The sequence below is a fragment of the Ambystoma mexicanum genome, chromosome 11 (genome assembly GCF_040938575.1).
Source record: "Ambystoma mexicanum isolate Mex_15411 chromosome 11, UKY_AmexF1_1, whole genome shotgun sequence".
NCBI classification, from domain to species: domain Eukaryota; kingdom Metazoa; phylum Chordata; class Amphibia; order Caudata; family Ambystomatidae; genus Ambystoma; species Ambystoma mexicanum.
In genome coordinates, this window is record NC_090934.1 from 856,269,608 (window position 1) to 856,286,244 (window position 16,637).

General features: G+C 51.5%; 1 protein-coding gene across 3 annotated transcripts in view; it reads right to left on the bottom strand.

Annotated features, from left to right (window-relative positions):
- Positions 1–16,637, bottom strand: part of SYT7 (synaptotagmin 7) — a 1,118,786-nt gene that overhangs the window by 501,200 nt on the left and 600,949 nt on the right. The gene's annotated exons all lie outside the window — the stretch shown is intronic.

Genomic DNA, 16,637 nt, shown 5'->3' on the forward strand with positions numbered 1-16,637 from the left:
CCCCGAGGTGGCAGGGCGGACAGCCCCACCAGATACAAGCGGGCCAGTTTCTATACCCCGAGGTGGCATGGCGGACAGCCCCCCAGCTACAAGTGGGCCAGGTTCTATCCCCTGAGTGGCAGGGAAGACAGCCCTGCCAGATACAAGTGGGCCAGGTTCTATGCCCTGAGGTGGCAGGGCGGACAGCCCCGCCAGATAGAAGTGGGCCAGGTTCTATCCCCTGAGTGGCAGGGAAGACAGCCCTGCCAGATACAAGTGGGCCAGTTTCTATACCCCGAGGTGGCATGGCGGACAGCCCCCCCAGCTACAAGTGGGCCAGGTTCTATCCCCGGAGTGGCAGGGAAGACAGCCCTGCCAGATACAAGTGGGCCAGGTTCTATGGCCTGAGGTGGCAGGGCGGACAGCCCCGCCAGCAACACGTGGGCCAGGCACTATGCCCGAGTTGGCAGGGCGGACAGCCCACCAGATAAAAGTGGGCCAAGTTCTATGCACCGAGGTGGCTGGTTAGACAGCTCCACCCGATACAAGTGGACCAGGTTCTATACCCCGAGGTGGCAGGGCGGACAGCTCCACCCAATACAAGTGGGCCAGGTTCTATACCCCGAGGTGGCAGGATGGACAGCCCCGCCAGATACAAGTGGGCCAGGTTCTATGACTCGAGGTGGCAGGGCGGACAGCCCCGCCAGACACAAGTGGGCCAGGTTCTATGCCCCGGCGTGGTGGGGCGTAGAGCCCTGCCAGATACAAGTGGGCCCAGTTCCATGCCCCGAGGTGTTGGGGCGGACAGCCCCGCCAGATACAAGTGGGCCAGGTTCTATGCCTTGAGGTAGCAGGGTGGACAGCCCCACCAGATACAAGTGGGCCAGGTTCTATGCCCCGAGGTTGCAGGGCGGACAGCCCCGCCCGATACAAGTGGGCCAAGTTCTATGCCCCGAGGTGGCAGGGCGGACAGCCCCACCCGATAGAAGTGGACCAGGTTCTATACCCTGAGTTGGCAGGGCGGACAGCCCCACCAGATACAAGTGGGCCAGGTTCTATCCCCAAGGTGGCAGGGCGGACAGCCCCACCAGATACAAGTGGGCCAGGTTCTATACCCCGAGTGGCAGGGTGGACAGCCCCACCAGATACAAGTGGACCAGGTTCTATACCCCGAGTGGCAGGGCGGACAGCCCCACCAGATACAAATGGGCCAGGTTCTATACCCCGAGTCGCAGGGCGGACAGCCCCACCAAATACAAGTGGGCCAGGTTCTACCCCCCATAAGTGGCAGGGCGGACAGCCCAACCAGATACAAGTGGACCAGGTTCTATACCCCGAGTGGCTGGGCAGACAGTTCCACCAGATACAAGTGGGCCAGGTTCTATACCCCGAGTGACAGGGCGGACAGCCCCACCAGATACAAGTGGGCCAGGTTCTACACCACGAGATGGCAGGGCAGACAGCCCCACCAGATACAAGTGGGCCAGGTTCTATTCTGCAAGGTGGCAGGGGACCACAGCCCCACCAGATACAAGTGGGTCAGGTTCTACCCCCCGAGATGGCACGGCGGACAGCTCCACCAGATACAAGTGGGCCAGGTTCTATACTCCGAGGTTGCAGGGCAGACAGCCCCATCAGATACAAGTGGGCCAGGTTCTATAACCCGAGGTGGCAGGGTGGACAGCTCCACCCGATATAAGTGGGCCAGGTTCTATACGCCGAGGTGGCAGGGCGGATATCTCCACCGGATACAAGTGGGCCATGTTCTGTACCCCGAGGTGGCAGGGCGGACAGCCCCATCAGATACAAGTGGGCCAGGTTCTATACCCCGAGGTGGCTGGGCAGACAACCCCACCAGATACAAGTGGATCAGGTTCTATACCCCGAGTGGCAGGGCGGACAGCCCCACCAGCTACAAGTGGGCCGGATTCTATACCCCGAGTGGCAGTGCAGACAGCTCCACCAGATTCAAATGGGACGGGTTCTATACCCCGAGGTGGCATGGTGGACAGCTCCACGAGAGACAATTGGGCTGGTTTCTATACCCTGAGGTGGCAGGACGGACAGCCCCATCAGACACAAGTGGGCTGGGGTGGCAGGGCAGACAGCCCCACCAGATACAAGTGGGCCGGGTTCTATACCCCGAGTGGCAGGTTCTATACCCTGAGTGGCAGGGTGGACAGCCCCACCAGCTACAAGTGGACCGGGTGTTATACCCCGAGGTGGCAGGGCGGACAGCTCCACCAGATACTAGTGGCCAGGTTCTATACCCCGAGGTGGCAGGGCGGACAGCCCCACCAGATACAAGTGGAGCAGGTTCTATACCCCGAGTGGCAGGGCGAACAGCACCACCAGATACAAGTGGAGCAGGTTCTATACCCCGAGTGACGGGGTGGACAGCCCGCCAGATACAAGTGGACCAGGTTCCATACCCCGATTGCCAGGGGGGACAGCCCCGCCAGAAACAAATGGGCCAGGTTCTATACCCCGAGGTGGCAGGGCGGACAGCCCCACCAGATACAAGTGGGCCAGGATCTATGCCTCGAGGTGGCAGGGCGGACAGCCCCACCCGATAGAAGTGGACCAGGTTCTATACCCTGAGGTGGCAGGGTGGACAGCCCCACCAGATACAAGTGGGCCAGGTTCTATCCCCGAGGTGGCAGGGCGGACAGCCCCACCAGATACAAGTGGGCCAGGTCCTATACCCTGAGGTGGCAGGGCGGACAGCCCCACCAGATACAAGCGGGCCAGTTTCTATACCCCGAGGTGGCATGGCGGACAGCCCCCCAGCTACAAGTGGGCCAGGTTCTATCCCCTGAGTGGCAGGGAAGACAGCCCTGCCAGATACAAGTGGGCCAGGTTCTATGCCCTGAGGTGGCAGGGCGGACAGCCCCGCCAGATAGAAGTGGGCCAGGTTCTATCCCCTGAGTGGCAGGGAAGACAGCCCTGCCAGATACAAGCGGGCCAGTTTCTATACCCCGAGGTGGCATGGCGGACAGCCCCCCAGCTACAAGTGGGCCAGGTTCTATCCCCTGAGTGGCAGGGAAGACAGCCCTGCCAGATACAAGTGGGCCAGGTTCTATGCCCTGAGGTGGCAGGGCGGACAGCCCACCAGATAAAAGTGGGCCAAGTTCTATGCACCGAGGTGGCTGGTTAGACAGCTCCACCCGATACAAGTGGACCAGGTTCTATACCCCGAGGTGGCAGAGCGGACAGCTCCACCCAATACAAGTGGGCCAGGTTCTATACCCCGAGGTGGCAGGATGGACAGCCCCGCCAGATACAAGTGGGCCAGGTTCTATGACTCGAGGTGGCAGGGCGGACAGCCCCGCCAGACACAAGTGGGCCAGGTTCTATGCCCCGGCGTGGTGGGGCGTAGAGCCCTGCCAGATACAAGTGGGCCCAGTTCCATGCCCCGAGGTGTTGGGGCGGACAGCCCCGCCAGATACAAGTGGGCCAGGTTCTATGCCTTGAGGTAGCAGGGTGGACAGCCCCACCAGATACAAGTGGGCCAGGTTCTATGCCCCGAGGTTGCAGGGCGGACAGCCCCGCCAGGTACAAGTGGGCCAAGTTCTATGCCCCGAGGTGGCAGGGCGGACAGCCCCACCCGATAGAAGTGGACTAGGTTCTATACCCTGAGTTGGCAGGGCGGACAGCCCCACCAGATACAAGTGGGCCAGGTTCTATCCCCAAGGTGGCAGGGCGGACAGCCCCACCAGATACAAGTGGGCCAGGTTCTATACCCCGAGTGGCAGGGTGGACAGCCCCACCAGATACAAGTGGACCAGGTTCTATACCCCGAGTGGCAGGGCGGACAGCCCCACCAGATACAAATGGGCCAGGTTCTATACCCCGAGTCGCAGGGCGGACAGCCCCACCAAATACAAGTGGGCCAGGTTCTATCCCCCATAAGTGGCAGGGCGGACAGCCCAACCAGATACAAGTGGACCAGGTTCTATACCCCGAGTGGCTGGGCAGACAGTTCCACCAGATACAAGTGGGCCAGGTTCTATACCCCGAGTGACAGGGCGGACAGCCCCACCAGATACAAGTGGGCCAGGTTCTATACCACGAGATGGCAGGGCAGACAGCCCCACCAGATACAAGTGGGCCAGGTTCTATTCTGCAAGGTGGCAGGGGACCACAGCCCCACCAGATACAAGTGGGTCAGGTTCTACTCCCCGAGATGGCACGGCGGACAGCTCCACCAGATACAAGTGGGCCAGGTTCTATACTCCGAGGTTGCAGGGCAGACAGCCCCATCAGATACAAGTGGGCCAGGTTCTATAACCCGAGGTGGCAGGGTGGACAGCTCCACCCGATATAAGTGGGCCAGGTTCTATACGCCGAGGTGGCAGGGCGGATATCTCCACCGGATACAAGTGGGCCATGTTCTGTACCCCGAGGTGGCAGGGCGGACAGCCCCATCAGATACAAGTGGGCCAGGTTCTATACCCCGAGGTGGCTGGGCAGACAACCCCACCAGATACAAGTGGATCAGGTTCTATACCCCCAGTGGCAGGGCGGACAGCCCCACCAGCTACAAGTGGGCCGGATTCTATACCCCGAGTGGCAGTGCAGACAGCTCCACCAGATTCAAATGGGCCGGGTTCTATACCCCGAGGTGGCATGGTGGACAGCTCCACGAGAGACAATTGGGCTGGTTTCTATACCCTGAGGTGGCAGGACGGACAGCCCCATCAGACACAAGTGGGCTGGGGTGGCAGGGCAGACAGCCCCACCAGATACAAGTGGGCCGGGTTCTATACCCCGAGTGGCAGGTTCTATACCCTGAGTGGCAGGGTGGACAGCCCCACCAGCTACAAGTGGACCGGGTGTTATACCCCGAGGTGGCAGGGCGGACAGCTCCACCAGATACTAGTGGCCAGGTTCTATACCCCGAGGTGGCAGGGCGGACAGCCCCACCAGATACAAGTGGAGCAGGTTCTATACCCCGAATGGCAGGGCGAACAGCACCACCAGATACAAGTGGAGCAGGTTCTATACCCCGAGTGACGGGGTGGACAGCCCGCCAGATACAAGTGGACCAGGTTCCATACCCCGATTGCCAGGGGGGACAGCCCCGCCAGAAACAAATGGGCCAGGTTCTATACCCCGAGGTGGCAGGGCGGACAGCCCCACCAGATACAAGTGGGCCAGGTTCTATGCCTCGAGGTGGCAGGGCGGACAGCCCCACCCGATAGAAGTGGACCAGGTTCTATACCCTGAGGTGGCAGGGTGGACAGCCCCACCAGATACAAGTGGGCCAGGTTCTATCCCCGAGGTGGCAGGGCGGACAGCCCCACCAGATACAAGTGGGCCAGGTTCTATACCCCGAGTGGCAGGGTGGACAGCCCCACCAGATACAAGTGGGCCAGGTGTATACCCCGAGTGGCAGGGTGGACAGCCCCACCAGACACAGGTGGGCCAGGTTCTATAACCCGAGTGGCAGGGTGGACAGCCCCACCAGATACAAGTGGGCTAGGTTCTATACACCGAGTGGCAGGGCGGACAGCCCCACCAGATACAAATGGGCCAGGTTCTATACCCCGAGTGGCAGGGCGGACAGCCCCACCAGATACAAGTGGGCCAGGTTCTATACCACGAGGTGGCAGGCAGGACAGCCCCACCAGATACAAGTGGGCCAGGTTCTATACCGCGAGGTGGCAGGGCGGACAGCCCCACCAGATACAAGTGAGCCAGGTTCTATACCCCGAGGTGGCAGGGCGGACAGCTCCACCAGATAAAAGTGGGCCACGTTCTATACCCCGAGGTGGCAGGGCAGACAGCCCCACCAGATATAAGTGGGCCATTTTCTGTACCCCGAGGTGGCAGGACGGACAGCCCCATCAGATACAAGTGGGCCGGGTTCTATACCCCGAGTGGCAGGGTGGAGAGCCCCACCAGCTACAAGTGGGCCGGGTGCTATACACCGAGTGGCAGTGCGGACAGCTCTACCAGATACAAGTTGGCCGGATTCTATACCCCGAGGTGGCAGGGCAGACGGCCCCATCAGACACAAGTGGGCTGGGGTGGCAGGGCAGACAGCCCCACCAGATACAAGTGGGCCCGGTTCTATACCCCGAGTGGCAGGTTCGAACCCCGAATGGCAGGGCGGACAGCCCCACCAGCTACAAGTGGACCGGACGTTATACCCCTAGGTGCCAGGGCGGACAGATCCACCAGGTACAAGTGGGCCAGGTTCTATAACCCGAGTTGGCAGGGTGAACAGCCCCACCAGACACAAGTGGAGCAGGTTCTATACCCAGAGTGACGGGGCGGACAGCCCCGCCAGATACAAGTGGACCAGGTTCTATACCCCGAGTGCCAGGGGGGACAGTCCCGCCAGATACAAGTGGGCCAGGTTCTATACCCCGAGGTAGCAGGGCGGACAGCCCGACCAGATACAAGTGGGCCAGGGTCTATACCCCGAGGTGGCAGGGCAGACAGCCCCGCCAGATACAAGTGGGCCAGGTTCTATGCCCCAAGGTTGCAGGGCGGACAGCCCCACCAGCAACAAGTAGGCCAGGTTCTATGCCCCGAGGTGGCTGGGCAGACAGCTCCACCCGATACAAGTGGGCCAGGTTCTAAACCCCGAGGTGGCAGAGCGGACATCTCCACCAGACACAAGTGGGCCAGGTTCTATACCGCGAGGTGGCAGGATGGACAGCCCTGCCAGATACAAGTGGACCAGGTTCTATACCCCGAGGTGGCAGGGCGGACAGCCCCGCCAGATACAAGTGGGCCAGGTTATATGCCTTGAGGTGGCAGGGCAGACAGCCCCGCCAGATACAAGTGGGCCAGGTTCTATGCCCCGACGTGGCGCAGCGTTTAGCCCCGCCAGATACAAGTGGGACCAGTTCCATGCCCTGAGGTGTTGGGGCAGACAGCCCCGCCGTATACAAGTGGGCCAGGTTCTATGCCCCAAGGTGGCAGGGTGGACAGTCCCGCCAGATACAAGTGGACCAGGTTCTATGCCACGAGGTGGCAGGGCGGACAGCCCCACCAAATACAAGTGGGCCAGGTTCTTTGCAAGGGGGCGCAGTCCACTCTCCTGGGTTGCTCTTAGCTCAAACTCTGGTACCATTGCTATTGCATCAGTTGTATATTAAAAGTTAGATAACTGGGGTGAATCCCCTTTGAGGGAGCCCACCTGATTGTTTTCACCGAGCCTGTGCAGTTAGTTACTAGTAGCCCTACGATGACCTGCTAGCTCAGTGAGGTTATCACTCACACTGCCATCCCTAGGGCCTGCACTGTCAAAGACTAGCCAGGACTCGCCACTAGCTGACTCTTGCAGCATACATGGGACACCCTTCGCTTTTACTTTCTAACATTTGACCTTCTGTTTCCCGAACCACTCCTCTGCCACCGCTCAGGTTGCGTTGATGCAACCAGTTGCCTCCCCTCAGACAGTCACCGCTGGTCAGTCGATCCAGGCTAGGTGGCCCCACTGGGTGACTGGGAGCTTCCTCGACTTCTTACTAACTCCCCAGCATTTTTACGCCAGACCGCTCACAACAACAGTGTGCCACTCTCCCTGCCTTTCAACTCATCCGACTTTGTTCCCAACAATGCACAGCAGTGGAAAACGTTTTTGGGGTTGAGTCAGGAAGACGAGTAGAGTACATATTCTGGCAGTGTCGCTCTGCAGTTGCCGTACCCGCCAAGAGCACACACACAAACAAATTGGGAGGTTTAGAGGCAGGGAGCGGGAATTTTCCTGTGGTACCATTGGGCGACCACTTTGCCCCCTAGCACGTGGGTCTAGCACCTTCGATGTGAAAGATCCAGATGGCATGTGGAGAACCTTGATAATGGCCGGCACGAGTGGCAAAACAATATTTGGTGACGTGGCCTCAACACTGCGCCCTCTGTAACTAAAGGAGTTGCCTAACAGGCAGTCGTGCTTTTGTTTATGGCACAAAAGGGAGTAACATCTATATTAAAATGTCATTTGAATATAATATAATTAATCAATAGTAAAAGAATTGACTAAAATAAATATATTCAAATATGAAAACAAAATCCAATCAATATCGTTCAATGCAATTTCCAAGCCCTCAATTCATTTGAATGAAATTCATAGTTCTTATGTGTACATTTTAAGAAATCTTGTTAACGGCAAGGCCTCTCTAGATATCTTGCACCATTCAAACTATGTATTCTCCACATATGTTCCCCTAGAGTATTACAAAATACATATTCTAACTCCAAATGTCTAAAACTGATCATTTTATCCTAAACATGGGTGAGAGTGACATCTATTGTTGAATATCAGTACTGTCACTTATCTTATCATTCACTTTTAGACTTGCATGGTACAGTAATCACGCTGGGTAGCCCTGACAAAGCCCCAGCTCTAGGGCAGTTTTTGGGCTCTGGCAGGGCTGAGCCCTTACACTCCCTTACAAATGGTGCAGCTTTTTGACCATTGTCATAGTTTTGCAGCACAATGACCATGCAAAGGGGCCCACAATGTCCCTGTCAAAAGGAGCCATCGTTCTCCTCACCCAGTCCTGCAAGTGGGGACGGTGTGGAATAAGGAACTCCTGCAGACCAGTACACAACTCAGTAAGAAGGAGCTGATAGGGAAACTCACACAAGGCCGTTGTATACAGAAGTGGAAATCTGTTTCCTGTAATGGACGGCTCTACAAACATCTCTGCAGACCCTCGCTGCTTTGCCTATGAGCCAGGCAAGGAAAATAGTTTTTTAGGCAAACTAGAGTCCTAAGTATCCATTCTTTACAGGCAGGAAAAGAAAATGGTATCAAGGACCCAGACCCACGTGCATGGCAAAGGACACTAATTGTGGGTAGGGCTCAATTCGAAGGAACATGAGCGTGGATGGCGTCCCCCCACTTTTTTCAGGGGGCGGACGCTGTCTCCCCTGGGTGTTTGCAATGAAGTCATTTTTTTTAAATAAAAAAGTGCGGCTTCCACTTGATAACACAATGCAGTGTCTCGAATTCGAGCTCTCGTTGCGCGGCCGTGAGGAAAGAAAACCGTGAGCCCTGACCAGGCCACAAAACATTTTCTGCTGTACAGGACACATTTTCTTACACATATTACATGGCCCACGGTAGTGGCCGTGTAGTTATGGTTAAGTTGCTAAACCCATAGGAAGAACACTTTTTGGGCAGCTTATAACTTCGCTCCCCCTGGACGAATCCACACCAAACTTTGCAAAAACAGTATATGGCCCACTCTGAATGTATTTGCAAAGTTTGTTGAGGTTTGGTCTGGGGGGGGCAAAGTTATAGGGTAGGTCGCAAAATTTATTTTTTTCCCATAGGCTGAATGGGGAAAAACTTTGCTCACGCCTACAGCCAAAACCGCTGGACGGATTTTCACAAAATGTGCGGCAGGAGCAGCGGCTTGGTCCCAAAAGCGTGCTTTTGTAAATTTGGTGAAAATATACCCAGTCGTTTTCTTTAAAATGACTAAAAAGTAGGTCACAAAAAATTAGTGATATCTATGTCTGCTCTGCGGACACACTTCCCTTTTCGCTCCGCAGACAGGACACCGATTGGTTAATCGGTTTGCGTCATATCCGCGGACATGTGATGTGTTCGCTAATTGGATTGTGAAGAGCGTGAAGTGTGTCAGATTTTTGGAAACGCCCCCCATCTTGGATTCGCAGACTTGGCCGCTGTCCACAGACATCGCGGTAAAAACATATTAAAAAACACAACATTGCTCTTGTCAAACTTATCAAATCATCTCTGGGGAGGTGAGGTGTGATGAGTATGGGATGGGATATGGCTGCCAGAAGCAAAAAAAGGGTGTTTTTTGCTGTGAAAGTCCACAAACAGTTTGGATGTTCGCGAACAGTCCTGAAAAGTTCACGGACACCTCGGCATTACAGGGTTGGTGAAATGCAGTTCTTCGATGGCTTATAACTTTGGCGCCACTTAATGGAACTGCATGAAACCTTGCATGTATATTTCTGAGCTGATTCTGAGTGAGTATGCAACGTTTGGTGGGATTCTGTCATGAGGGGTCAACATTAGAGGGGTGTCTCAAAATAATGAAAAGGCTTATAAATGAGGTGCCATTTGACGAATCTACACTTCATTTGGCAAACTGATAATAGATCAAGATATACATGTTTTGCGAAGTGTGGGGGGATTCTGTCAAGAGGGAGCAAAATTAGAGAGGGGTCCCAAAATATTGTAAAGGCTTATAAATGTGGTGCCATTTGACAAATCTGCACAAAGGTTTGCAAAAAGATTATAGATCTAGATATAGATGTTTTCGTAAAGTCTGAATGGATTTTGTCAAGTGGGGGGCTAGGTTATTTGACGGTTGTTTGTGCATATTTTGACACTTTTGAAAAAAATAAAACATGGGTGGATTTCCAGCAAACTTGCGTAAGGAGCATTGGCAAGGACCTACAAGCATGGTTTTGCAAATGTGCCAGTGTTTTATTATTTGACAAGTGTCATAATGTAGCTACAAAAAATAACGGTATACCTTTAGTGACTGAGGGGTAGCCTGTGGCCATGGGCAGTGGCCAGATTGTCTGGGTCATGGAATAAGGTCATGATCCGGACCATCTGGCTACTGGCCATGACCACAATGGACAAAACATAGGATTAAAGTGGCCATGTTCACCTGGGACTGGCTTTGTGGTAAACCTATTCAAAATTAGGATAGAGAAAGGGAAGAAAAACTTGCTTGTGGTAATATGATCATATTGTTCTCTTTTTGCCTTCTGCAGGCTGCCATGGAAAGCGAAGAGAGGCCCTGTATGGAACCCTTGCCTTCCCTTTCCATGGTGGCCATCTTGGAAAATGATAAGTGATGCCATCAATGACATTTGTGATGTCATCTTTGATGTCCTGGGTGTTAGTCTTAACAGTGCACGGTGGTGGCGCGCGTTATGGTGTTCAGCTTACCATAACTGGTGAATTTCTGTGGTTTTTCGATTTTACTTGAAACCATAACGGCCCTTTAACAAAGTTTTTTCTTTGAATTTCATAGGTTTTTATTAGTCCAACATAACCATAACGTCCCGTTAACAAAGTTTTTTCAGTGAATTTCAAAGGTTTTTATTAGTGCAGCTTAACCATAACGTCCCTTTAAGAAAGTTTTTTTATTGAATTTAAAGATATACAAGGTGACCACCTTTTCCATTTAGCAAGCATTGTTATAGGAAATCGTGCTCTCTTGTGAAACGCTTGTTTGTCCTGTGGACTTTCAGTTGGGAAAGACATCTGAAAATGTATGTAAATGTCTCTCAATTTACATTCACTGCCTGTGATGTCACTCCCCATTGCATAGGCCAAAGTCCCCCACTTGTCTTTTAGGACCGAAGCCCTGATGTTGGGTACCTTGTGAACCAATGAGTCCACCCCTCACAAAGCAGTCTGACATTTAATGTCTTTTGCCCCTCCTGCAGGTGTTCCTGTGCACCACGCTTCTTCTTCCCACCCCGAACAATGGGTTGATAAGATCTGCAGTGAGCGGAGCGCTTGCAAAGAAATGTCTGCTGTCCCAGAAGTGCCCAGTGCCCAGTGTTCAGTGCCCAGAAGTGCCCAGGAATGAGGTCAATCCATGCCTGTGAACCTAGTTGAGCACTTTGATCTGTCTCTGACTGTGTGGGGCTAATTTTGCAAGGCCCTAGAGCGTAACTCAAGGTTCTAAGACAGGCGTGATGGTGTTAGGCCTACCTTAAGACCTTTATTTAGGCTCCGGGGCAGTTTTGTGGTTTTTGGAAGGCAGGGGCACAGGGGGGCAGCGTAATGGGAAGTATGTTTCTGCCTTCCTTTTCCCCCCATGACCTTCAAAAACCACTGACATTTTCATGGTAGTGTAAAACCCAATTGAATCCTCTGGAATCCACCTGTTTGTTACACCAGCAAATATCAGCCAGATTCCATAGAAATCCCTTGTAAATGATAATTGCCACGCATAAATGATAGGAGACCTTCACCCATTTTGCACTGCAAAGTGCAAAAGGAACGAGTAAGGGCGCTTCCTACATCATTTTACACCTCACTTTTACACTCCAAAGTGCAAATGATGAAAATTGTCAAGGAGCGACCTGTTTGCATGTAAGTGGAATCGTATGCGCTCCCCTCTGGGCAATTTACGCTATTTTATAGAATGAGCTCTCGTGTGTTTATGGCACGCCCAACAACACTTGGGAAACACATACACAACCACATTTTAAATGGGACGGAGTGGTAAATCAAGGTGTCCAAGCAAAATGTAATTTACGTTCTCTGCTCCAGTTTTCATTCAGTGTCAAAATGAAAGCCTCCTGTTCCACAGTATTGTCCTACTAGAACCCTTCGCTCCTCTAACAAAAGGCAGATAACCACTGAGAGCACAAACACAGGAAGATTTTTCCCTGTTAAGGCAGCAACTTTTTGGAACTCACTTCCTATCGCCCTGCGGTCTGAAGCTGTCCTTGCTAAATTCAAGAAATCTCTGAAAATTCATCTGTTCAAATGAATTCTTCCAGCCTAATCTAGTTGCCCTTGTGTCCTGTTTTCTTGATTGTTGTCCTTCTGTGTTTATGTTATGGTGCCCCGATTGTGCACCTAATAAATAAATAAATAAATAAATAAATAAAGCGGGGCGCAAAGCCCAGACCCAGAGAGCCAGACTAAACCATTACTTATCTAGAACCTGGACAGATTACAGTCATAAAGTGAGATTAGAACCAGACCAGGCCACTGCCAGTCACATTGACGAGAGCCAGACAAGAAGAACAACGAGATAGTGATAATGAAACCTGACCAGATGATCTACAATCAATAGACTTCAACCATGCTAAGCCTATTTCAGACACTTACACTAGAAGTGGAGACCACCGCCAGACTGTGAGACAAGAATGAAACATGTTGCATTCATTTAGACCGCAGCCATACTAGGCTATCTAGAGGAGCTTAGAGTAGACACATACCAAACCTTGTAGAGACCCTTATGCTAGAAGAAGTCACTGTCTGCGAGTGACACAAGAATGTAACACGCTGCATTACCCTAGACTAGAATCAGATTAGACCATCTACAGGAACTTAGAGTAGAATCAGAACAAACATCTCCAGGCATTCAGACCAGAATCAGACCACCATTAGCCAGCGAGACAAGAATGAAACATGTTGCATTCACTTACACTAGAACTGGACAAGAACACGTACCAGACCATCTATGGGCACTTACACTAGAAGCAGACCACCACCCAATGAGACCAGAATGAAACAAGCCGCATTTGCTTAGACTAGAACCAAACTGTACCATCTACAGAAACCTAGGCTATAACCGGAACAAAGAACCTCCTGGTATTAGTTTAGAAGCAGACCATCATCAGCTAGTGAGGCAAGGATGAAATACGCAACATTCACTTAGATGTAGCCCGACTTGACCATCTATGGGAACTTAGAATAGAACCAGACCAAACCATCTTCAGGCACTTAAACTAGAACCCAAAAATCACCCAAAGAGGCAAGAATGGAACAGACTGCATTCACCTGGACTGGAACCAAACTCAACCACCACTCAGAGGAAAATAACGTAAGCAGCCCATTTTCAGGGACTGAGAAAGGCAACAAGACAATAGCCAGTCCCCGAGTATAGAACCAGATCAACCCAATTTTAGTTACTGATAATTTCTGTATTTAGCAAAGAAGGCCAGAACCAGGCCATCTTCAGTCACAGAGGCACGAATGAGAACCTGTGTATTTTACTGATGTAAGAACCGGGTCAGATCGCCTTCAAAGAGAAGAACCTAACTGGATTTTCTGTTGTCACTGTGAGAAGATCCTGACCAGATCCTATCGAATACCTTAAGCAAGAGCCAAACCAGACTATCACCTAAAATTGCCTAAAATGTAGAGGTGAATAAACCCCCAAGTTTCTGTTCCTCTCATGTCTAGTTACAGTTTTTGAGGGAGGGTTCAATGGCCCTCCACTTAGCTTCATAGGCTGGTATTCGGTCTCGCACACACCGCTGGATCTCCACTCACAAGCTATTTTAAACATATTTACACTCAGACACGTCTCTATATTTCCTAAGGATTCAGTGTTAATTGAATTGTGCACACCTGCAAGTTGCTTTTAATCACCTTCTCTTCCTGCCCCTCTAAAATATTGGGTCCACAACATAGTAAACTACAGCTAAATAGGCCAGCGGTTATGGGGGGGAACATGAAAATCAAAGGTACTCATTTCTGTGTTGGCCTTTGGGAAGTGGCTTGAACCGGATTGTGTGTGAAATCTTGCAAATTCAGGAGATTTTCTGACATGCCCAGGCTTATGAAAGTCTGGTAGGAGTGGTGAAGTCAGCTTTGGGTGCCAGAGGTAGGGTGGCTCCTGAGGAGGCACCAGAATTCTCAATGATTCATGGTCAGTCACAGTTTGTGAATATTTTTAGTGGAGTGGCCTAAATATTTCTCCAAATTAGTGAGCATGACTGAGCACAGCGCGGGAGCCCAAAATGATGCAAACAATTTGAGGGACGAGGAGGATCCCCCCGAAGATTCTTTTTAAAATAGTGTGCTGACATTGTGCATTTTACATGAGAAAAATGTGGTAGAAAGAACAACCAATTGGTTTTCTAGGGCAACACATGAAAATAAATCCAGCAAATGCCATGCCACCAACTGCACAGAGGGGATAGTTTTGAACATTTCCATGAGGCTGCAGTCATAATGTATATATGTCAGTAATGGCCACTGTAAATCACTTACACAAGCCTGCACCCACTGTCTATCTTTTCCAGTAATGGTCACTGTAAATAACTGCAAAACAAAAGAGTTGATGGCTGGAAGGTTTAGAATAAATCTTGACCTCTGGCATTGCTCTGGGCAACCCTCCAGACCATCTTTCTTCGCCTGCCAAGCCATTACAAAAGGGGAAAAACCATATGCAAATCAGGCTTGGTCCCACCCTCAAAGGGGTAGTCCAGCCCGAACTGCTAGGTCACATCCCTTTTGCACAAGACCACAAGCATCCCCAGACATGTTTCAGCCTTGTTGTGCGTCATCAGTGAGGAGTAGCTTGGGTCTCTAGGCCCAGCACGCAAGGGACCCACGTCTGGGCATACCCTTCCCACTCGGGGTGACAATAGCAAAACAAAAGAGTTGATGGCTGGAAGGTTTAGAATAAATCTTGACCTCTGGCATTGCTCTGGCCAACCCTCCAGACCATCGTTCTTCGCCTGCCAAGCCATTACAAAAGGGGAAAAACCATATGCAAATCGGGCTTGGTCCCACCCCCAAAGGGGTAGTCCAGCCCAAACTGCTAGGTCACATCCCTTTTGCACGAGGCCACCATTTCGGTGCTGGACTGCCCCAGGGCAGGACAAAGACTGATATGTTTGGGATATTTCTTCTCTGTGAAAGATAGTGAGCTAAAGACTCTGGGTAAGTCTCTCGTAACCAGGACTAATATCTGGCAGAGGGACACCCCGGACCCCCATTGTTAATTTGCATATTTAAGTAACTTTGGGTCTCATCCTTAGTTACTAGGGGAATCCAGACGTGGACCCCTTGCTCACTATTTTTAGAGAGGCACAGATCCGCCCTACTGATGAGGTCCAACCAGACCGAAACATGTGTCTGGGGTTTCTGTTGGTACTCTTGTTCAGAGGAGAATTGCCTAGCATTTCGGTGCTGGACTGCCCCAGGGCAGGACAAATACTGATATGTTTGGGATATTTCTTCTCTGTGAAAGATAGTGAGCTAAAGACTCTGGGTAAGTCTCGCGTAACCAGGACTAATGTCTGGCAGAGGGACACCCAGGACCCCCCTTGTTAATTTGCACTGTAAATAACTTGCATGAAGTTGCAGATACAAACTAGCTTTTCCAAGTAAAGGTCACTGTAAATCTGTTTAGTGAGTGTGCAGCCACTCTGTGCCTGTAATGGTCACTGTAAATCACTTTCATGAGCCTTTGACCACAATTTATCTTTGGGAGTGAAGGTCACCTTACATTACTTTTATGAAGCTGCAGACACAATCTATCTTTCTAAACAAAGATCACTGTAAATCACTTTCATGAGCATGCCGCCAGACTATCACTACCAGTAATAGTCACTGTAAATCAATTTGAGCCTTAGGCCACACTCTATGCCAGTAATGGACCCTGTAAATAATTTTCGTGTTCATGAGACCACACTCTAGCTATGCCAGTAATGGTCACTGCTGGTCAACACTTTTATACATGCACATTATAAATGGCTTATCATATCATATCATACTTGCATGAAGCTGCAGCCACAATCTATCTTTGCAAACAAAGGTCACTGCAAACCACTTTAATGAGCATGCCGACACACTCTATCTTTGCCAGTAATGGTCACCGTATATTACTTGCATGATTCTGCTCATTCATCCACATTGCTACTGCCCTGACATACATACACATGTATGTAATCCATTGTTCAGGCACTACATTTACGCTACACCTAAGCATATACCTGCACACTCAGACACACACACACACGCACGCACGCATGCACGCGCGCACGCACGCATGCACGCGCGCTCGCACGCACACGCACACACACACACACCAACAGCTACATACTACATGCACCACACACACACTCACCATTCTTGTGGGCACAAACACACCACATACATTACATTTAAACATGCATGCACACATATAGTAAAACCACTTTATTTTTTTACTTTTCACTTG